Source organism: Elephas maximus, chromosome 5 (genome assembly GCF_024166365.1).
Source record: "Elephas maximus indicus isolate mEleMax1 chromosome 5, mEleMax1 primary haplotype, whole genome shotgun sequence".
NCBI classification, from domain to species: Eukaryota; Metazoa; Chordata; class Mammalia; order Proboscidea; family Elephantidae; genus Elephas; species Elephas maximus.
The window spans coordinates 50,227,792-50,252,779 of NC_064823.1; the positions used below are offsets into that span (position 1 = coordinate 50,227,792).

Sequence of the window (24,988 nt, forward strand, 5' to 3'; positions counted from 1 at the left end):
AACAAAACTGTAAGACTGGAATTAACCTTAAAAATTCTCTCACCATTCCCATTTTCATGCAGGAGTAAACTGTACCATTTTTTAAAGACTTCAAGAGGTGGGCATGTCGTAGTTGCTCTTTGGTATCTAGCCCTAACAGCAGGGAGATTGCATAATCAAAAAATTACCACTTACACATAATCCAAAACCCTCATGTCAAACTTACAACAGTATCTTGAAGTTTGGTACAAGTGGTCTCCATCTTCTAGATAAAAATCATGCATACTTGGATTTTTGGAAGCCATTTCTTTTTATCATTCTCTAGACTTCAAGGGCATACAATCTTAAGCTCTTCATGTTAATTTTTCAGCCCCTGATAAATTTTGTGACAGCCCTAGAACTGTCTCCAAGTTTTTTACAAGCCATTCAAGTTGAGAAGCTCAGAAGGGACCACTTCACTGTAAGAAGGGCCGGACTAGCACTTTTCATACAGCAAGGGGAGGACTGCTCCAGTCTTCTAGTGCATCCCAATGAAGCAGGCCACTTCCTGCCACTTTCAAAGCTGTACGGAAAATCCATAATACTCAAGTGCAATTAAACACACACACACACACACACACACACAAAAGAGCCCTTATTATCAAGGGTATAGTCCCAGATTTAATCAACCCCAGTCATATATTTATTCATTATAGGCTGTAGCAATCTTCTATGACCCAGAGACCCTGACAGCAGTGAAGAATCACAAGGTTAGATAAAGATAATATCTAATCACCTATCATCTTAGATCTAATTGCTTATGAAATACCTTACCATTATTTTAAATCTAGGTTAAGTTTATTTTAAATGCATTTACATCAATTTTTAGGTATGTGATATGAAAAACTGAAAGATTTAAAAAATGCTGAAAGCAATATTAATTCCTGAGACAAATTTTTTCCTTTCCATGAAGTCTATAAATCACCCATAGGCACTTGGGGCTGCTGCTGAGAATGGTGGCTGTCCACCAAAATCTGCTCTCTCTCTCTGCCGTAGTAATAGAGCTGTAGCTGAAACATGACTGCTCAGCCAGGCTATTCCACACTCTTCCTTGAATTACAGATGACCATTTCAACTAAATTCTTGACAGTGCAGCATCAGAACTGTTGTGTGTCACAGTCACCTCTGGACTTAAAGCCCTTGACATGCTTCCTCCACGTTTTTGTTTTTTCTCTCTGTTGATGGTTAAAACTCAGACATGGAGAAGACCCTGCTTCTACACGCAGGTGATGATGAATGGCCTAGGGGATGGCAGATCAATAAATGGAAGGATTCTGGATCCCTGAATGACACCACGGGACAGAGCTGTCCTGACCATCTAAACAGCTCAGCCTGGTGAGAAAGAAAATACATTTCTTTGCTCTTTAATGCAATATATTGTTAGGTCTCTTTGCTAAAACAATTTAGCCCTCACGCTAATGAGAATATCACCTACCACTCCAATCAACACAAACGCCTCCAAAGAGGAACTTGATTACAACGAAATCCCTTCTCGCTAGAGTCTGCGTGACTTGTAAAGTGGGAAAAAGCCTACGAGGACTCCTAGTAGGCCACAGGGTGGTGACCAATTTTAACAAAAGGGAAAAGGGAAGCTCTGATTCCTATAGAACAGTAAGTTCATGCCGATTTGCAGGAAAATATTTGCTAAAATTTGGGGACACTGGTGATTCAGTGGAAGAATTCTCGCCTTTCATGGGGGAGACCCAGGTTCAATTCCCAGGGCCAATGCACCTATCTATCAGTGGTGGCTTGTGTGTTATTAGGATGCTGAACAGCTTTCAACAAAGCTTCCAGACTAAGACGGACTAGGAAAAAAGGACTGGAGATCTACTTCCAAAAACCAACCAATGAAAACCCTATGGATCACAACCATCCAATCCACAACTGTCCATGGGAATGGTGCAGGACTGTGCAGCGCTTTGTTCTGTGCTGGATGGCGTCGTCATGAGTCAAGGGCCAACTTGACAGCAGCTAACAACAACAACGATTTGTCTAAAACAAGAAACTGCTGATTGAAGATATATAAAATGCTGAACTCCTCTGCTAGAACAAATCTGAATTAAAAGAAGTAGTCAAAAGAGTGAAAATTAACCTGATACAGCAAAGAGGAATCAATCCATTAAAAATTCAAAAGAGTACTGCCACTTGCTGGCTATGTGATCTTGGATATGCAACTATACTCACATGGTCTCTGTTTTCTCACGTGTAAAGTGAGGGATTTTGATGGGGATGACCTTTGAAAAAGGTAGAAATTTGTTGCACTTGGAATGTATCAGTAGGCTAATAAATACTTATTCAAAGAACAAATCCCCTAAGTCCTATCACTGATTTTGTAAACCTGAATTTTTACATACACTTAAGTGTAGATCTACATTAAAGAATCATTAGCACAATTTTCAGTTATCTGAAGAATACTAGTAAAAAAAAAAAAGTTACATTGACAAAAGTCCTAATACCAGTTATAACATTCCATGTGAAAAATCCCTATCCTGAGAACACCACAGGAACCCAAACTTCCAAGAAAAATATTAAGATCTTCTCATTTGTCTTAGGCTTTCCATTAATCTGGGTTGAGCACCTAAATCTTCTCCAACAGTCTGTCTGTGGTCTTCAAAAGCAGAGGTGAGATTGCTAAGGAGTACACTGACAGAACCTGTTCGGTATCTCTATTACACTGATCTATTTTTAAACCTGTGGATGGCTTCCCAAACCTTTGAAAGTTTAGACTTAATACAAAGCAGCCCTCACCCTGATTTAAAAAACTCAACTAAATCTGCTTGATTAGAACTGCTCCAGCTACCACCAATGACCGCCCTGACAGGGAATACAATAGAGTCCCTGTCAGAGCAGGAGAAAAGTGTGGAGCAGAACTCAAATTCATGTAAAAAGGCCAGACTTAATGGTCTGACTCAGGCTGGAGGCACCCTCAAAACCATGGCCCCCGGATGCTCTGTGAACCCAGAACCAAAATCATTCCCGAAGCCCACTCTTCAGAGAAAAATTAGACTCGACTATAAAACATAAAATAATACTCATGAAGAGTGGGCTTCTTAGTTCAATCAGATACACGAGACCAAATGGGCGGCTCCTGTCCAGAGGCAGGATGAGAAGGCAGGAAGGGACAGGAACTGGTTGGACGGATACAAGAAACCTGGGGTGGAAAGAGAGAGTATGCTGTCATATTATAGGGATTGCAACTAGTGTCACATAACAATGTGTATAAACTTTTGTATGAGATATTAACTTGAGCTGTAACCTTTCACCTAAAGCACAATAAAGAAAAAAAAAAAACAACTGCTAGAGAGTTATTATCATGATCGCTATCGTAATTAAAACCTTAGATTGCTAAACTGCAGGCACTGGACAAAGCATCAAATTAAACAAAGCCTTCCCTCCAGCACCCACCCATGATTTATGTGCTGAAGTGTGCCAGAAGATCATGGTTTTAAAAGCCCAACAAACATCAGCAGTAGCCTCAGGGGCACCTGGGTAAAAGTTAAAACCTGAACTTTACAGTTGTAGGAAGCCAGTTAAATCCATGGTGAAGAGCTGAGGTCACAGAAACCATAAGGTGATGTCAATGCTAATTTATAATTCAAAAATAAAATGTCAAAATAAACCTAGAATTCCTTGGAAAAGATGAATCACTGAGGAATATTTGCATTAATTGTAAAGCTGGTTTTATTTCTAAAAATCTGAAGTATCAACTAAGCATTTGGAACTGAAGCATTAGAAAAGACCAGGGAAAACCCCTTCTGCACCCCTTCTCCCCCTGCCCTTCCCCTCCCTTTCCCTTTGCACAGTCCTGTGCTTTTCAGGAAGGATCTTAAAACAGAAAAGGAGTCACTCAGTTGACTGTGGAGAACATGAGTCTAAGCTCTCTCTCTGCCCCCCAGCTGTGAGGTTTTCAGGAAGATTTTCACACCATGGAGGAGAAACAGAAAATGTAGCTAACTAACAAAAACAAAACAAAAACCAGTTGCCATCGAGTCACTTCTGACTCATGGCCATCCTCTGTGTGTCAGAGTAGAACTGTGTTCCATCAGGTTTTCAATGGCTGATTTTTCAGAACTAGATCACCAGGCCTTTCTTCTGAGGTACCTCTGGGTGTGTTTGAACTGCCAACCTTTCAGTTAGAAGCCAAACACTGAAGAGTTCGTGCCATCCAGGGAGCTTGTAGTTAGCCATTGTGGTTAACGGCCACGGAGTCGACTCCGACTCATGGCGTCCCCGTGTGTGCAGAGTAGAACTGTGCTCCACAGGGTTTTCAAGGCTGTGGTCCTGCGGAAGTAATCACCAGGCCTGTCTTCCATAGCACCTCTGGGTGGGTTCAAACAGTCAAACTTTTGGTTAGTGGTCAGGCACTTAACCATTTCCACTACCGAAGGAGCTCTATAGTTAGCTAGTAATGAATGGAATATCCTTCCCAGTGAACTGTTTGTATTTTTTCACATGAAAAGCTTAATGTTAAAACTGGCCTTAGTTCAGAACAGGCGATGGGTTCTTCTGAAATGCCTAAGGGTTTATTACCTGCACAGGTGTGACAATCCCACCATAGGCTAGCACTGGGCCTTCTCAGAGAAGGCAGCAAGGCTGAGTGAATTAACTTTTAAGGCCACAGGGTTGGACTATTAAAGGATGGAGTTGGGGCATTCCTCTACTTGTAACTGGGGAAATGTTTTAAGATCAGAGATTTTTTTTTTTTTAAACCATGACCCCATTATAAGAAACACATTTTACACAACAAACCCAGAACACACATGACTGCGCGCACACACATTTAACCAAACTATGAACTTGACTCAGTCATATTTTTCTCTATTCTGTTACATTTCATTTTTAAAAATGCTGTAAAACCCATTTAAATGATCATGATCTACTAATGGGTCACAATGTACAATTTGAAAAACAGAGTTTTAGGTGCCATCCAGAAGGTGCAGTTGGGAGTCAGAGAGAGAAAAAAAAAAAAAAAAGAGAAAGCGTTTCTATTTTCAAGATTATATTCAGCCACAACAGATGCACTTAAGTATAATTTTAATACCTCGTCTTGGATAGCAATGAGAATGAAACAACGAGAACAAGGGTAAATTTTTGCCATTTCTCTTTTGGATAATAAATTGAGAAATTCCCATAGAGGAATTTTTCAGAAGAAATGTGATATGAGGTGTATGCACATGTGTGCAGCTACAATGCGAACCATTCAATGAGAGTATCCTTTGACTCTGCCATTTTACTTCTAAGAATTTGCCCTGAAGAAGTATTTGAGCAAGTGTACAAAAAACAAGTACAAGGATATTCAATGAGGCAAAAACAGTGGAAACAAACCAAATGACCCTTGACAGCAGATTGTTTAATTATAATTATGTTATGGTCATACAGTTAAATATCATGGAACTATTAAAAACAATAATTTAGATATATATACTAACAAGGCAAGTTTTACTCCCTAAGTCTTACTTTTTCATGTTTTAAATTTCCAACTCAATTATATAATTGGTAATACATATTTTTAAAGAAAAAAAGTGGAAAATTAAACCCTCTTCTGAACTTAAAGTTTAACATCTGTAACAATGAATGACATAAAAAGAAAAAAAATATGATGTATGGGTGAGCCAAAAATTCCTAAGTACTAATGGCATTTTCCTTATAACAAATTAATAGAAGTAATTTACTTTAAAAGGGAGTTTATTTACATCTTTCTGACAATACAATGGCTTAGTGATGGTAAAAGAAGAATTAAAGGTAGCTTTTTTAAAGTTATTTTCCTCAGAGTAGTTGATTACTGAAACTTTTGGAAATTGAATATTTGTGTCCAACCATATTTAGATTTTTACAGACTCATTGCCTTTGGGTTTCCACTCCTTCCATTTTCAACTCCCTATTGTTTCATTTACCGCTCTTCTGTCAGTGTGTCATACTCTGGGGGTTTGCATGTTGCTGAGAAACTGGTATTTTAAATACCAGCAGGGTCACCCATGATGGGCAGGTTTCAGCAGAGTTTCCAGAGGAAGGAGTCTCCAGAGGAAGGCAGTCTGGGAAGAAGGATCTGGCCATCTACTTCTGAAAAAACTGTGCAGTGAAAATCTTAGGGGTACCAGCGGAACACTGACACAGTGCCAAAATATGAGCCCCTCAGGTTGGAAGGCACTCAAAATATTACTGGGGAAGAGCTAACTCCTCAAAGCAATACAGTCAACCTTAATGACGTGGATGAATTCCAGCTTTCGGGACCTTTGTTTCCTGAGGTGGCATGACTCAAAATGAGAAGACAGCTGCAGACATCCACTAATAGTGGGAACACGGAATGTACAAAGTATGAATCTAGGAAAAATGAAGTTGTCAAAAATGAAAATGAACTCTTGAAGAAGACAGACATTCTAGGCATTAGTGAGCTGAAATGGCCTGGTATTGGCCATTTTGAACCAGACAGTCATATGGTCTGCTATGCTGGGAATGGCAAATGAAAGAGGAATGGTTGTCATATTCATTGTCAAAAACAACGTTTCAAAATCTATCTTGAAATACAATACTGTCAGTCATAGGCTAATATCCATGTGCCTATAAGGAAGACCAGTTAATATGACCATTCTTCAAATTTATACACCAACCACTAAGGCCAAAGATTAAGAAACTGAAGATTTTACCAACCTCTGCAGTGTGAAAGTGATCAAATATGCAATCAAGATGCATTGATAATTACTGGTGATTGGAATGAGAAACTTGGAAACAAAGAAGTAGGATCAGTAGATGGAAAATATGGCCTTGGTGACAGGAATGACACCGAATATCACATGATAGAATTTTGCAAGATCAACAATATATTCATTGAAAACACCTTTTTCAACAACATAAACAGTGACTATACACATGGATCTCCCCAGATGGAATACACAGACATCAAATCGACAACATCTGTAGAAAGGGATGATGGAGAATCTCATTATCATCAGTTAGGAGAAGGCCAGGGGCCAACTGCAGAACAGACCATCAACTGCTCATATTCAAGTTGATGCTGAAGAAAATTAAAACAAGTCCACGAGAGCCAAAGTACAACCTTGAGTATATCCCACATGAATTTAGAAACCATCTTAAGAACAGATTTGACGCATTGAACACTAATAACCAAAGATTGGACAAGTTGTGGGATGACATCAAGGACATCACCCAAGAAAGCAAAAGGTCATTAAAAAGAAAGAAAAGACCAAAACGGATGTCAGAAAAGACTCTGAAACTTGCTCTTGAACGTCAAGTAGCTAAAGGGAAAGGAAGAAATGATGAGTAAAAGAGCTGAACAGAAGATTTAAAGGGCGGCTCATGAAGACAAAGTAAAGTATTACAATGAAACATGCAAAGACCTGGAGTTACAAAACCAAAAGGGAAGAATATGCTCAATATTTCTCCAGCTGAAAGAGCTAAAGAAAAAATTCAAGCCTCGAGTTGCAATACTGAAGGATTCTACAGGCAAAGTACTGAACAACCCAAAAAACATCAAAAGAAGAATGAAAAGAATACAAAGAATTGCTGTACCAAAAAGAACTGGTCGATGTTCAACCATTTCAGGAGGAAGCATATGATCAAGAATTGATGGTATTGAAGGAAGAAGTGCAAGTTGCACTGAGAAAAAAAAAAAAGGCACTGGTAAAAAGCAAAGCTCCAGTAATTGAAAGAATACCAATTGAGATGTTTCAACAAATGGTGCAATGCTGGAAGCACTCACTCTTCTATGCCAGGAAATTTGGAAGACAGCTACCTGGAAGAGATCCAATTTGTGCCCATTCTCAAGAAAGGTAACCCAACAGAATGAGGAAATTATCAAACAAATTATCAAACAATATCATTAATATCACATGCAAGTAAAATTTTGCTGAAGATAATTCAAAACTGGTTGCAGCAGTACATTGACAGGGAATTGCCAAAAATTCATGGGTTCGGAAGAGGATATAAAATGATGGATATCATTTCTGATGTTAGATGGATCCTGGCTGAAAGTAGAGAATATCAGAAAGATATTCACCTGTGTTTTACTGACTATTCCAAGGCATCTGACTGTGTGAGTCATAACAAATTATGGATACTATCGCGAAGAATGGGAATTCCAGAACACTTAATTGTGCTCACGCAGAACCTGTACATAGACCAACAGGCAGTCGTTCCAACAGAAGAAGGGGATACTGCGTGATTTAAAATCAGAAAAGGTATGCATCAGGGTGGTATCCTTTCACCATACTTATTCAATCTATATGCTGAGCAAATAATCCCAGAACCTGGACTACATGAAGAAGAATATGGCATCAGGATTGGAGGAAGACTAGCAAGCTGAGACATGCAGGTGACAAAATCTTGCTTGCTGAAAGCTAAGAGGACTTGAAGCACTTATCTGATGAAGATCAATGACTATAGCCGTCAGTATGGATTACACCTGTAGGCTCTGGAGGAAGGTCCTTGTCATCAATCTCCCCATGGTCTAGGAACTTCTCAGGCAGGGACCCCGGGTCTAAAAGACCCACCATTCTCTTAGCTCTTGTTTCTTGGTGGTACGAGGTCCCCCTGTCTTTCAGCTTGCTTCTCTCCTTTATATCTCAAAAGAGACTGACTTAAGACACAACCTGATCTTGTAGATTGAGTCCTGCCCCATTAAAATTAACTGCCACCCATCCCATCTCATAAACATCATAGAGGTAGGATTTACAACACACAGGAAAATCGCTTCAGATGACAAAATGGTGGACAATCACACAATACTGGGTATCATGGCCTAGTCAAATTGATACACATGTTTTTTGGGGACACAACTCAATTCATGACAGATGTCATGCTTGGTAGAGGGTCAGTGAAAAGGAAGAAGGCCCTCAACAAGACAGACTGACACCAGAGGTGGAACAATGGGCTCAAGCACAGCAACAGTTGTGAGGATGGTGCAGGACAGGGCTGTGTTTCATTCTGTTGTGCACTGGGGCGCTATGAGTTGAAACTGGCTCAACAGCATCTAGCAAGAATTCCTTCATTTGGGTGCAACATGCCCAATTAACATGTAGAGTAGGTGTTTAGTAAGTACAAGTAAGCTGTGCTAGAGCCTGGTATAAGAGAAGGTCCTTGTTCACAATGGAATGCCAGCCTAGTAGGGAGGAGATACAAATATAATATTCAACTAGTTAATTCACACAAACTTCTTAGCACGGTGAGTGCTATTTTTACGTAACAAATGCTAGCTATTTTATAAGCTATCATATCAAACAATATGTTTATGGTAATCTACAGGGAGAGTAAAATAGACCATAAAAGTTTCAGACATTCCGGAAGAGTCAAGTATTTTTATTTTTTTCCCATCCTATGTTTAGGGGTCCACTGTCACATTCCCTCCCTAAGGGGGCTCTGTGCCCCAGCTGGATAAAATGTTTGCATTCCCCCACCCTCCCCCAGGGGACATCTGGCTATGTCTACTGACATTTTCAGTTATCACAACTGGGGGTCCTACTGGCATCTAGTGGGTAGAGACCAGGTATACGGCTGAACAACCTACAATGCTGCAAAGGACAGTTCCTCACAACAAAGAATTATCCAGCCCCAAATGTCAATAATGTTCAAGACTGGGAAACCCTGTTGAAGGCTATCATATAAAATGACAGCGCTTGGCTCATATGAAGAAGGAACTAAACTTTACTGGCCACCTCCCACCAGTCAGGAACTATAGCCAGTGCTTCACATGTTTCACTTCATCCTCAAAACAAACCTGAAAAGTAGGTGTTATTGTCACAGATGAGAAAGCTGAGGTTTAGAGGGTAAACTGTTTGCTCAAGTTGAGAGAGTAATGTTGGCTAATCTGAATACACAGCCCATGGGTCTTTCATTTGTCTAAAAGGCAGAAGTGATTTTCTTCTTGATTTAAAACATTACTTTAATATTTCACCTTTGCTCCAGGTCTCCTGAATGCTCATGTTGGAGCTAGTCTACCTGTAGCATAGCCTAAAAAGTAGAAAAGGACTCTGACTTTGTAAAAAACTCAAGTGAATTTTTCCCAAAGCAAATGAATGGGAAGGTAAAAATACCAAACAATGTTAACTCACGTCGTAATTGCTTTTTAAAAATATTTTCTCTGGTCAATTTTGAAAGATAAAGGAGAATAAAGAGATTTTCCCTGAAACTGTTCTAAAAACACCACAACACTCACTAATAGGATGATAAAAGTATGTATATGTTTAAAACTAAAGTATATTGAAATGCTACCTGAATGCTTTCCTTTCATTAAAATTTATTCATTAAAAAAAAAAAATTATGTTTACCATGAGTCAGTTCCAAAGACACCAAAGTACACAAAGGGTAACGCAATGCCCATCCTCACAGAATTTACAATTGTGGTAGACTGAAAACAATAGTCACAAATTCTTTGCAACTCCAGCCAAAGAGAGAAAAAAATCTACTTCTTCATCCCTTCAATCTGGGCTGGCCTGCAACTCCATCTGACTGACCAAATGATACAGAGGCGATGCTGTGCAAGTTCTGAACCCAGGCTTCAAGAGACCTTGCAGTGACCAATCTTGCCCTCTTGGAACAACGCTATGGGAGCAGAGAGGAGCAGTCCTAGCTGAGGTGCTCCTAGGCCACCCAGCCCCACTGAGCAGCCAAGAGGCCTCAGAGATTAGCCAAGGCAGCCCAGACCATAACAACCTAGATGAACTACAGAATCGTGAGAAATAATGAATGCTTGTGTTTTAATTAGTTTTGTGATGATTTTTTTATACAGTAAAATCTACCTAATACAACAGATTAGTAAACATGAAGACAAATAGGCAAAAACAACACAACATGGTAAGTGTCATGGGAAGTGAAGTGTGTTGTGGAGATGGGTGTTAACTTGGTAATTCGGTAATTACACTTTATTTGTTAGAATCCTAGTCAGATCCCTTTTGTACTTGTTTTTACTCAATTGGCTTATTCAGTTCAACTGAACCAAAGAAAAAAAATGCATCGACCCCAAAACACTAGCTTTAAATACAAATAAAATTACTACTGTCAGAACCTTCAAAATGCAAAAATTAATAAATCACTAGCTTTTTTTTTTTTTTAGCTTTAAGCAGTGATGCCATTATGAGACAAGTTAATAATGTTTTGAATTCCTTCAAGTCTCTAATATCTAAAGCCAAATTCCTCATTCCTGTTGAAATGAGCCCCATTCTTGACTTCCCAATCTGCCAATATATCATTCAGGTACTCCGGGGACAAAACCACAATCACATTTTTCTCCCTTTTCTTATACAAATCAGGTCACTAACCAAGTTCTGCTGATTTTTTCTTTGTGGTGTTTACTATACCTCCTCCTTCTTTTCATTTTCACTGTAACATCAAAGGCCGTACCTTTATCCTCTTGCCCCTGAATGACAATAATAGCCTCCTCAATGTCCTCTCTCACTGCCATGCTTCTTCCTCCCTAAGCATCTTTCACACTCTTGCCATATTACTTTTTTAAAAACATGCCATTTCAAACGGTTCAAAGTAGACTCAAAACTTTAATCCCCTGCTTCCGTAAACATAAAGTCCAAAGATCTCAACAACTTGACCCCAGTGCACCTCTTATTATGTCCTAACCAAAATCCTCTACTCCAGGCAGACTGATCATTCAAAGCATGCCTTACTCATGTCCACTTTGTACATTGTTCACAGTATGCCTTGAATGCCAAAATGTTATCCTTCCTGTCTAACCATTACCGGCTCCTCACAGCTCTTCTCAAATCCCACTTCTGCAACGAAATCCTTTGTTTTCCTTCTAACCTACAGCCTTGAGCCCACATAACACCTATAGCACTTACACGTATTAGTGATTTTACACTTGATAACATACTGTCGACACGCTCTGGTGACACAATGGTTAAGCACTTGGCCGCTAACCAAAAGGTTGATGGTTCAAACCTACCAGCCTCTCTGTGGGAGACAGATGTGGCAGTCTGCTTCCATAAAGATTTTCAGCCTTGGGAATCTACGAGGCAGTTCTACTCTGTCCTACAGGGTCACTATGAGTTCGAATTGACTCAACGGCAACGGGTTTTGTTTTTAAACATACTGTCTGCTATGGATTGAATTGTGTCCCCAGAAAATATCTGTAGTAAATCCTTACCCCTAGTCCTGTGTTTATAGCCCCATCTGGGAATGGGCTTCCTCTGTTATGGTAATGAGACAGTATTAGGTAGGTGTGTCTTGAGCCAATACCTTTTGATATATGAAAGAAGTAAACGACGCAAGGAAGTGAAGAAGTACAGCTGATGGAATACAGATGCAAAGCCACATGAAGATCACCAAAGAGCCAAGGAATAGAAGTTGAAGACACAAGGACCTTCCCCCAGAGCCAATAGAGAGAGAAAGCCTTCTCATAGAGCTGGCACCCTGATTTTGAACTTCTAGCCTCCTAAACTGTGAGAAAACAAACTTCTGTTTGTTAAAGACACCTACCTATGGCATTTCTGTTTAGTAGCACTAGATAACTAAGGCACTGTCTTACTGCAATTTAACTTTATCTACATATTTACCATCTTCTTAAATAGATCTAAGTGCCTTAAAAGTAGAAATGGAAATTTTCCTTTGTTGTATTGCCATATTGGTAAATACTAAATATTTTTAAAATTATGATTAGATTAATTAGAAGACGCAGACCAATTTAAAATTTGTTAAAATGTGGACTTCTGGCCTCACAACACAGTAACAGTTATTGAACTTGCCCCCTGGCATAATCAACTGTAAAACTATATGAATCTTGTAGCAATAGTTTATGACAATGGACAAAACCCAGCATAGGCTATACAATGTAAGGGAACAAAAACACTTGAAGAGACCTTCACATTAACCTTTGCTTTTTGACTGAAGGCACTTTCCGAACTATGACACTGGGAAGAAGAGCCCAAATGTACAGCAGCAATCTCACTGGGCAGGGTGCTAGAGTAGAAGGAATTACCCAGAAAGAGTCTCAGAAATCTGCATAAGAGTCACTTCTAGCCATTGTCCAAATAATAAGCTGTGCTCATACAGAACAGGACGCTGCATGACCCACTGGAAAACGTTGCTGTGGGGTCTGAGAGCTGAATGGAGATTCCATAGTTCAGACAGTACAGAGAGACACTGATGTTCCAATCAGTCAGGGTGGGGAGAACTCACGGAAAATTCTGAGATTCAGTTGTGACTCTAGAAAGACCATGTATTAGGAGTAAGGGCCGCACCCTAGAATAAGGGCTACTTTAAGCCTTTCTTAGTAAAACCAAGTAATCCACCAGTAAGTTAATTACAACAAAACTCTACACTCTTTGAAGGAAGACAAAAATCCAAACTCTCCACAGTGTAATATCCGTAACGTACAGCAAACAATAGAAAACGACTAAGCATATAACAAAGCAGGAAAATGTGATCAAGAAGAAAAAAATGACACAGATTTTAGAATTAATAGCCGAGGACTAATCGACTCGACGGCACTGGACTGGGTTATAGTCATATTGAGTGATCAGATAGGGAATTTAAGCAGAGAAATGGAAACTACAGTCAGCCCTCCATATCTGCCGGTTCCATATCTGTGGATTCAACCAAATTCGGACTGAAAATACTCAGAAAAAGAAAAAAAAAAAGGCTTTTTTCTTGTCATTATTTCCTAAACAATACAGTGTAACAACTATTTACATATCGCTTACATTGTATTAGGTATAATAAGCAATCTAGAGACAATTTAACGTACATAGGAAGATGTGCATAGGTTATATGCAAATACTACATCATTTTATATAAGGGACTTGAGCATCCTAAGATTTTGGTATCCGCAGGGAGTCCTGGAACCAATCCCCTGTGGATATCAAGGGACAACTGTATATACGCAGAAGAGAATGCAGAAAAGAAGCAACTGGAAATTCTAGAAATGAAATAAAAGTTTCACCAGATGAACTGCATATTGGGCTCTGTAAAAGAAAACAACCCACTGCTGTTGAGCTGATTCCAACTCATAGCAACCCTATAGGTCAGAGCAAAACTGTCCCACAGTTTCCAAGGAGCAGCTGATGGATTCGAACTGCCAACTTTTTAGAAAGATAAAGAAAGGTCAACAAATCTTCAAACTGATGCAGAGAGAGAAACACAGCAGAAAAAAATGAAGGGAGTTATGGGACAATATCAAAAGGTTTTACATATGTGTAATTTAGAGTTCCAGAACAAGAAAGAGGGAAAAAAAATGTTTGAAGAAATAATGGTAGAAAGTTTTCCAAATTTGTTTTAAAAATTCAACTCGTAGGTCTAAGAATCTCAAAGATACCCACGTTGTATAAAGACAAAAAAACATGTTTAGGAATATTATAGCCAAGCTTCTAAAAACTAATACTAAAGACAAAAATTCTAAAAGCAGCCAATGACAAAAAAAAGACAAATTACATACAGGGGAATACAGATAAATATGACAGCTGACTTCTTATCAGAAACAATGTAAGACGACAGACAATGTTAAAGGCATGTTTAAAGACTAAAGGAAAAATAAAGGAAAAATGATCAGCCTAAAATTCTACATTCAGTGAGAATATCCTTTAAAAATAAAGGTGAAATCAACAATTGCAAATAAAGAAAAGCTGAGAAGTCATCACTACAGACATGTACTAAAAGTCATACTAAAAAAAAAGTTCTTCCTGTTGAAGGAAAACTATTTCACAGAGAAATTTGGACCTATATGAAGAAATGAAAATGATAAATATGTGGTAAGTATAAGACTTTGTTTTCTGATTTATTAATTTCTTAAATAGACAATTGACTGTTCAAAGAGAAACAGTATCAATATATTTTGGGATTTACAACATACGCAGAAGTAAAATGTATAACAATAATAACACAGGGGAACGGAAGAGGACAAGCAGAAGTGTGCTGTTGTCAAGTTCTTACATGTGAAGCATTATAATATTAATTCATGGTAGACTCATAGATAATACTGTAATCTCTAAAGCAACCACTAAAAAAAAAAGAAAAACAAAGGAGATAAAATGAAACTTAAAAAAAAAAATGCCAAAGGATGGCAGGAAAGGAGGAAAATGAATTAAGAACAGATGGAACAAATACATAACAATGAGCAAGATGATAAACTTAAACCCAATTATATCAAGAATTACACTAAATGTAAATGGACTAAACTCACCTATAAAAAATAGATTGTTAGATTGGAAGAAAAAAAGCAAGACGTAAGTATATGCTTTTTATAAGCAATGCACTTTAATTATAAAGATACAGATAATTAAAAGTATAAGGATGGAAAATTGTGCCAATTATACCATGCAAATACTCATCATAAAAAAGTAGGCTGTATTAAAATATCAGATAAAGTAGATGTCAAGAAAAGGAGTATTACCAGGGATAAAGAGCGACATTTTATAACAATAAAAGAATCAATTAATCAAAGAGAAAAAAATGATCTTAAAAGTGTATAACAGAGTTTCAAAATACATGGAACAAATAATGGCAGAACTAAAGAAAGAAACAGAGAAATTCAAATTATAATTGGGGTTTTTAACATCTCTCAATAATCGAAAAAAGTAAATTGACAGGAAAATCAGGACATAGATTATTTATAAACACCGTCAGCCAACTTAATATAAATGTATGTGCTGAACACCCCACCCAAAGACTACAGAATACATATTCCCAAAGGCACGTGGAACATTTATGAAGTGAAAATATACAGCATATTTTATCTAAATATGATGGAATTAAATTAGAAATCAATAACAGAAAGATATCCAGAAAATCTTCAAATACATATAATTAAGCCAATGGGTTAAATTGTGTTTGTGGGGGAAAGGGAGGGAAGTGCCACTTAGAATCAATAAAACATAGTATATAACCTCATTCCCCAGGATGAAAGAAGCATGCAAATTCTTGCTGTATCTTGTCCACTATAACCATGGGGGACAGGCATTTTCTTAGAAAAGTGATTAGAACGCATTCCAATGTGCTCCATAAGAAACAAATCTTTGCTCATGGTTGTTTTCTCAATCACAGCTGACTGAAATTTATAGGGTCAAAAAGTTGTTTTGAACACTTTCAAATCTTACTGTAATTTAAGTGTCATGTATCTCAAGTGACAGATTCCATTCTAAGCAATTTTTAAAAATAATACTATAGTAGGATAAAATCAGGTGAGAATATCTTGTAGATCTACAAAATTTCTCAAAAGATTATAATAAATTAGGTAAAACCTCACACGTTATAACTAAAGTCACTCCGAGGGTATCGATGCCTTCCATTCCCATATAAAAAATAATTTATTACATTTGTTTAAAGTTTGAGCTCTTTCAGGTGGCATCATAAAAGGATTTGACTTACTGAACTTTGTTCTGAAACCTTTTGCTTCCACATTTCTAGTGCTATGGATTTCCTCTTCCCTAAAAACATAGTATGGTAGAATTTTAATTTCTATATCTAGCCTTTGTCTTGAGTATCATTTTGGAGTATCTGTATTTTCAGATAAAGGAGGAAGCCGACCTCATGGATTATGAATTAGAGATTAGTATTCTTTTGACCAAATACAGAGCAACTGATTTAGTTCTTTTGAATCTGATTATGACCTTAGTTTCGATTGAATTAGTTCTTATTAATCCTCTAAACTCCATAAAAAAAGTGTACTTTATATCTTAAAAGGTGAGAATTCATCATGTGAACCAGTGACATTTGGTTTTATTGACATGGCTAAAATCAGCCTGAAGGGAGAAGAGTTCTTTCAAAGAAACAATCACAATAACCTCCATTTACACACAAAAAGCAATGATTTGCAAGCATAAAAATCAGGCCTTATAAAGTGGAACTTTCAGTCCTTAAATCAAGTTAGGAAGTCCTTCCCCTAATGACCACTCATGTAGGTAAACCCTTAATATACGCAGATGTCAGTGTATAAAGTGAGTGGTGTGAAATAGGTAAAGAATACTCTTTCTTCTATGTGTGATAAGGTCCAAAGAAAAACTTCTTTTTTCCATGTCTCTTTGTCAGTGACCTTGAATATTTGCCAATTAGCAAAATATTTACCCTTAAATTAATAAAAAATTAATGTGAAAACATGATTTGTTTTTTATTTTTGCTAACATCTTAGGGAGAAAAATTTATTTTGTTTAGCGAAGAAAATACGAAACTGGATTGACCTTAGGGTCTTAACCATAGAAGAGTTCTTACTTGTGTGAAGCTCTTTATTAGCCCCATGGGAATATTTCATTGAGTCAACTCTTGATCATCAATATGGATGAATTTGAGTCATGGAAGCCACGTGCATGTAATACTAAAGTATTAGTGAAACCTTTTAAATTTGAGTATAAGATAGGGGTCTTGACTAAGAAGGGGCAGAAAAGGGGCTTCTGGGAAACTGGTAATGTTCTATTTCTTAACCACCACCCAGGTTAGGTGTGTTCATTTTGTGACAAATCAATAAACGTGTAATCTTATGATTTGTGTGCTTTTTAAAGTTATGCTATTCTTCAATTTTTAAAAGGCCGATATAAGAAAAAATTTTTAAAAATTGAAAACATTATATGATCCAAGCTCCAAAAAGTCAGGGATTTCTATTTTCTTCAGTGTTACACATTCCCAGTACCTAGAACCATGTCTGACACATAGAAAAGCCTCGGCATATATTCAAATGAATTAACTAATAGTTAACAAATAAAATCCTATTATGCAAAAGTGGAAGGGCCATGATTCATCTCCCCTGCCTACCTCTCCTTGCCTCCAATCCTGTTTCCCAGAGAGAATGACTTCTTAAGGTTTTTAGCTTTTTTTTTTTTTTTTGGTTTTCCTGGTGGTTCTTTTCAAATCTGCAAATAATACGCTTACACCATTGTTGATTTATCAACTTTAGACATTCTATTGTGTTCCTGCTATGGCAGATGACGATTTAGCTCGCACTACCATTACCTCCCCTTCTTCCTCCTCCAAATACAGTTATAATTAATGAGACACCCAAATAGCTCATGAAACTCAAATATTGATTTCTATATTCAATTTCTTTCTCAAGTTTGCCATAAATTTCTCTGGAGAAATATGTGAGCTTATAGTAAGGCCTAATTAATAATGAAAACATGCGATCTGAGAAACATCTGGATATCAAGAAGAAACTAGTCTGAGACCAAAAATTACAACTGATGATCTACAAAATGGATAGTTCACACACTGACAATCAATACATGGCTTTGCATGCGTTTTCCTTAAATTGCTCTATCTCAATATGGCAAAAAACTGAAGCCTTCCAAATACTATAATTATATCAAAGAAACAAATAACTTTGATGCTCATTTACTCTAGCCCTTTTTTTTTTTAAACAGAGAAAATAAGAGCCAGAAAAATTAATTAACTTGCCCAGAGTCACATGTTGTTGCTGTTGTATGCCATCTAGTCAAGTCCAACTCATAGCAACCCTATAGGACAGAGTAGAACTGCCCCATAGGATTTCCAAGGAGCGGTTGGTGGATTCGAACTGCCTACCTTTTGGTTAGCAGCCTGAGCTCTTAACCACTTTGCCACCAGGGCAAATATTTATATATATATATATATTAATATCACAGTCTCCTGATATTTTGTCTAGTTTTTTTTACTTATTCGTTCAGCAACCTTACCTGGTACTGTGTAAACAAAAAATAAGTAAGACAAAACACTTGTCTAGAAGGCATAAGAAGTCAAGAGAACTCTTTACGGGGTGGTCAGGAAAAGTGGAGAGAAGAGGATGGGAGAAATGGTGATAAGGGAGCTAGGCCTGAATTGAGTAGTTAGCACAATGTCTAGGAATGAAGGGCACTCCTCACACAAGGTGTATATATGTAAAGGTATTCACAATGAGAAAACACTGAGGATAACTGAAAGTTGATATGGGTGACTGGAGAAATGGGATCGGTGAGGAGCAAGGATGGAGGGGAGGTGCTCAAGAATCGGCTTGTGAAGACAACTGAGATGCACTTTAGAAATATAAAGAGAGTGACATGACCAGACTTGCACGTTAGAAAACTGACCAGCACTTTAGAAATGCTGGCATAAAGGATGGAATGAAGCAGAAGACAATTATACCTCAGGAGATAGTAATAATGAAAGCTTGAAATTCAATGAGGAAGGGATGGATTCCAGAGATAAGAAGGAGGCTGAACTGATAGAACCTGGTGACTGACTGGAGAAGAATAAGTAAACATGAAGGAAGGGCTCCAAGATTTTTTGCGTGGGAAATGCTGAAAGGACCACAGTAGGCTAGTAACTGTATGCTCTAACGTGCTGGGAGTAGCAATTGGCAGGCCCGGGGCGGGGGGGGGGGGGGCAAGGGTAGATGATGATAAATTTGATATCGGCATAACCAGTAACCAGTTGCTGTTGAGTTGATACTAACTCATGGAGACCCCATGTGTGCTACAGGGCTTTCAAGGCCGTGACATTTTGGAAGTAGATCAATAGGCCTTTCTTTCAAGGGGGTCTCTGAATGGGTTCGAACCACCAATGTTACGGTTAGCACTCGAGCACTTAACTGATGGGGAAATCTATGTGAAAATACTTATTGTGCTTCAACAATAAATTTATTGTTTTCTGGACTCCTTCAGTTTAACAGATATTTAGAAAATATAGGACAACTACGCCCCCAAATCATCTATTTCAACACAAGATTGAACTACCTCTTTAAACAGCTTGGACTAACTCTGATTTCGCTATTAAAGTGGACTTTTTAAGAGAAATAGGATGCTTTCCCTGCCCATCATAAAAAAAGAACTGTAACTTCAGGATAAATGACTGATTATGTAATGTATTAAAATTGTCATGAAATATTAAAACGTTTTAAGGTATGCTTATAAATTTGGTTAAATCACTAGAATGGGAAATCAGGTAAAAACATGGAAAGAAACCAACAAAACACTTTTTATCAAATTACTGTTATCACATGGCATAAGAGCAAGGGAATACATTTAACTGTTGTCAGATACTATGCTTTTGATTTTAATTCCCCAGATGTATGTTTGGTTAATCACAACAGACTTCTAAAATGTTTTGAGAATGTGGGGAAAATGTCCATTGTTTTCAAATAATCAAAAATAAGGTAATCCTCAGTGAAACACCTGCAAAAAATGTTCTATCCAAGGGCAACCTTTCTCTTACCCTTTTCATTACGACCTTCCCCTTCTCCTCTAGGAGAAATAGAATTTATGCTTTTCCCTGGAATTCTGATTCACCTTTCCAGATTATTTTTCTTTATCTCCATACTCAAGTCAAGAACAAAGTTTAGGTCTTAATTTTATAGAGGACTCTCCTCCTCAAGGTTTACCTATGCTTTTATTATCCTTTGTTCCTTTGTTTTGACCAAATCTTTCAAGTCTTAGATTTAAAAAAAAAAAAAAAAGACATAATACTGAACTTACATACCTTATTGTGTATTAGCAAGGAGCCCATTGCTTAGCTGCTAACCGAAAGATCCGTGATTCGAACCCACCAGCCACTCGGTGGGAGAAAGGACCTGGTGATCTGCTACCACAAGGATTTCAACCTAGGAAGTCCTATGGGGCAGTTCTAGTCTGTCCTATAGGGTCGCTATGGGTCAGAATCGACTTGACAGCACACAACAACAAATATATTAGCAGCATAATAAATGAATGGATTCAATGAATATGGTATGGGACTAGATTTTTTTTTTTTTGGCTCATTTTAATGTATTGCCTTCAAAAACTATTTTCCTAGGCTTCCTGGCTGGTTTGAAATTAGCAGTGTAAGCGAATTTCTTTAAAAATAATTCTTTTCTACTTCCTAGCTTTTTTTTTAAATCAGTGAGCCTCATTTATCAGTTCTCAGTTTTAACTGTATGTAAATCAATGGTTTTGTATTTTCCCTAAGTATACTACTGAATATCCAACAGAACTGAAAAACATTAAATTTAGTTTTTATTTTTAACCTTGTTCATGTTCCTTTCTTTCTACTTCAAATTTCCTTTATATGAACAACATCCTTCCTTATGGTCTTTAATTTTATAAATTATAAAAGTGCTCATATTATTATACATGTAGAGCATTATATTAACGGATCACACCACTCCATTTAAAAAAAAAAAAAGACACTGAAGTTAAAAATAAAGCCTTAATGTTCAAACACCAATACACTGCTAAACCCTCCAGAAAACCTATATCTAAGTTAATAACTGATAGACAACGAGGTTCTTCAAATATTAATAAACCACGCATCTCTAGTCAGGAATTTGTGAAAAAACACCCAAAAATAGTCACTCTCTTCATTCCTAAAATTCTTGTCTTGGAAGGCACACTTTCTAAGACAATTAAGTAATTTATTTTCACAAGCTATTTAAATGAATTGCAAGCTTGGACACACAACCAATAAAATGTAGGTTGATTTGGGAGCCTGTCAACACCTTTAATTTTTTCTTCTTTGCATGCTTGGTATGTTAGAATTGATTTGTGGAGATAAAAATGAGGGATGGGTATGCCCAACCGCTGAAATACAATAAAAAAAAAAAATTTTTTTTTTTTACACGGTATAAAATGTTTAGTCCAAATAACATGCGACATGGTGGTAAGCAAAATAAAACTGCTATTTTGACAAATAAAATTCATTATAGCTATCAAATTACTTTTTTAAATGTTAACTAACTGTTTTCTAAAGAGGTATGCTTAATATTATGCAGGCCTTGTACTTCTTTAGTTCAAGTTGGCAAAAGTAAATCTCTCTCCTAGAGACACTAAAAAAAGAAAAGAAAAGAAAAAACCCTGTTGCCATCGAGTCAATTCTGACTCACAACAACCCTATAGGACAGAGTAGAACTGCCTCATAGGGTTTCCAAGGAGTGGCTGGTGGACTCAAACTGCTGATCTTTCGGTTAGCAGCCAAGCTCTTAACGACTGTGCCACCAGGGCTCCACCCAGAAACACTTGTGAGCCTCACTGATCAGTAAAGACTCAAATCGGAGAAAAAAATCCAATAGCTTTATTGGCCAATATGAAATGTATGGATTGTTCATACACTTTTGACTAGCATAGGAAAAAAAAAAAAAAAAGACCAAAACCCACTGCCAGCAAGTCGATTCCAAGTCATAGCAACCCTACAGGACAGAGAGTATAACTACCCCATAGGGTTTCCAAGGAGCACCTGGTGGATTCAAACTGTCAACCTTTTGGTTAGCACCCAAGCTCTTAACCACTGCGCCAACAGTGCTCCCAGTAAAGAATTATAAATTATAACCCTGTGTGTTTTGTTTATGATTCTCTTCATGCCCAGAAGCAGTAGACTGAGCTGGTTACATCATAAAATACAAGATTTATCTGGTGATATGAGGAGCCCTGGTGGCACAGTGCTTAAAGCACTAGTCTGCTAAGCAAAAGGTCGGTAGTTTGAACCCATCAGTGGTTCCACAGGAGAAAGATGTGGCAGTGTGTTTCTGTAAAGATTACAGCCTTGGAAACTCACTGGGGCAGTTCTACTCTGTCCTATAGGGTCACTATGAACGGAATCGACTTGATGGTAGTGAGTTTGGTTTCTTTTTGGTGAGAAGACACATAGAAGCCACAGGCAGAGTGCTTCGGTTATTTTATTATTTTAACTAACAAACACTGCTGCTATCCACCTTTGGAATACTTTTCAACAATGATAGCTTTACAATGCACTTGTTATATAAGTAAAAACATTTAATTTCTTTCTCAGTTCGTTAGTAACAAAAATATTACACATATATATTTGTGCAATTAATTTTTTAAACAAGTGTCAGTTTGTCAGTGATGGGAAGAAAGGTCAAGATCAGAAGCAGAATTAAGTGGGCAGCAAGGCAGACAGGGCTACAGAAGGAAAAAAAGGTTCTGACTTCTCAAAAGGCTGCCTTTAGGTTAAACCTCTGGGAGTACAATGACACTAGGAGAGGGTGTGTTGGCATTTTGCTCTTTTCTAGTCTGGGTGGTATAATTTCATTTTCATAAACTTTGTTCACATAGAATAAGTGATTATATTCAGAGTTTCAAGGTCACTTTGCAGAAAATGCTACAATATCACGAGACCTCAGGTTTTATAATGTTGCAAAATCATAAGAGTATAAACGTTGTAAGTACAGTAAACCCTGCTAACAGCCTGAGGTTTCCCATCTAGTAACTTCTAACAGTCACATATTTAAGGGTAAGAAGTATTTAATTCTGGATATCATTTTTTTTATCGTAATATATTTTATTGCTTTTTGGTTGGCGAATTTAGATAGGCCTTAACAATCCCCAGATTACACCGCAGTGCTTGTAAGCGCTGATTACTTCTTTGGACATACTAAGATTGAAGTTACAGTTTTAACGGAGACTCAGAGAAATTCTAATTTAGTCAAGAACTTGTGCTTGCTTGTACAAGTACCTTTTATCATTTCAATTACTTTATTATCATGCTGGATAACTGCCTCTTAATACTTTGGAACTAGAAGGCAATTTTTTTTTTTTTCAGTTCATAAATTCCTCTTTGGGAATGAAATGTTTCCCTTCTAGAAGGTGCTAGGTACTTTAACATAAATTACAAAACTGCAAGTGCACTTTAGTTAATAACATAATACCTAGGAAGACAGAACTGTGTTTTTGGCTTGTTCCTTTCAAGAAGGCAAAGCAAAATTGTTTAATTTTTATTCCTCGTAGAAAAAGACCACCTGTTAAAAAAAAAAAAAAACCCTAAAATCATTCATTCGACAAATAGTTACTGGTTGCTTACCACAGTATCAACAAGCACAGTTCTAAACCTCAAGTATTCCCTGTTTGTCAGTATGGACCTGATTTCTTTTTAACTGGAACTGTATTATTCTGATTCTCTTCAGATAGCTCTCTTTTTTATAACATAGGCTCTGTTAAAGAATAATTCATATAGAATCTTTACATTCTTTCTTAAAGCTCCATCAGTAAGGAACTGTTTTCCATGATTCAGAGAAATCAAGTCTATTAATGTACTAACACTACATTTTGCCATTATTAATATTAATAATGGTAAAATGTAATTGAAAAGTAACAAGCCAATTTGGAAGGAAGAATTAAACCATCAGTAATCAAGGAGCCCAGGCAGTGCAACGGTTAAGCACTCAGCTGCTAACCTAAAGGTTGACAGCTGGAACCTACCCAGAGGCTCCATAGGAGAAAGACATGGTAGTCGGTTCCCATAAAGATTGGAGCGTAGAAAACCCGATGGGGCAGTTCTACATTGTCACAGGGGGTCACTATGAGTTGGAATTGACACGATGGTATCCAACAACAATCATTATTCTAACTTCAAAAACAGGCAATAAGTTAAAGCAGATAAGTCTTATACTATTGAAAATCACATCTGTGTTAGTTATTACAGAAAATGTAAGGAGAGAATAAGGATTAATTGACTTAAAATTTTAAAATACAAAGGAATCTTTTCTAGTTAAATCAAAACAAATATTTTCAGCCATAACCTATACTCTTGAACATTCCATTATCTGTAACAAATCATACTTTACATTGCTTTTATCTTGTGCGAAAGTGTTCAAATTAGTCTTTAAATTATTTGTGGTGAAGCAATGAGATTTTATTTCTCATCTTATTTTCTAAACTATAGGCTGATCTTCCAGGCTAGGTCTACCAACTTCACCTGCAAGTCTGAAAGACATGATATTGATTTGCACCCAGAAACACCCTCTAATACAGCAGTAACCAAAGGTATGAAGCAATTTCATCATCATGAAAAGAATGTTACCACTTTTTTTTATCTAACAGTGAGACACTGGATATTCATCAATGAAATACTACAAAGATAAGAGGTTTGGTTATGTTACTGTAACTATTAACTGGGCAAAATTCTGGTTTCAAATATGAGTATTTTTTTATAAAAACCAGTCTAGGAGCCTGACTGATTTGGCACGACTATGCCATGCTGTCAAAACATTGCTCCCTGACTCTGAACCCCTCAAGGTCTATGCTTCTAGTTCTTTAAAACCCTTAGGTTTCCTAAATCAATTCAAAATCCTATCTGCTCCTGGGGATTC

General features: G+C 37.3%; 1 protein-coding gene across 3 annotated transcripts in view; it reads right to left on the reverse strand.

Moving 5' to 3' along the window:
• NFKB1 (nuclear factor kappa B subunit 1) overlaps positions 1-24,988 on the reverse strand; it is a 137,549-nt gene that overhangs the window by 109,536 nt on the left and 3,025 nt on the right. The window lies entirely within an intron of this gene.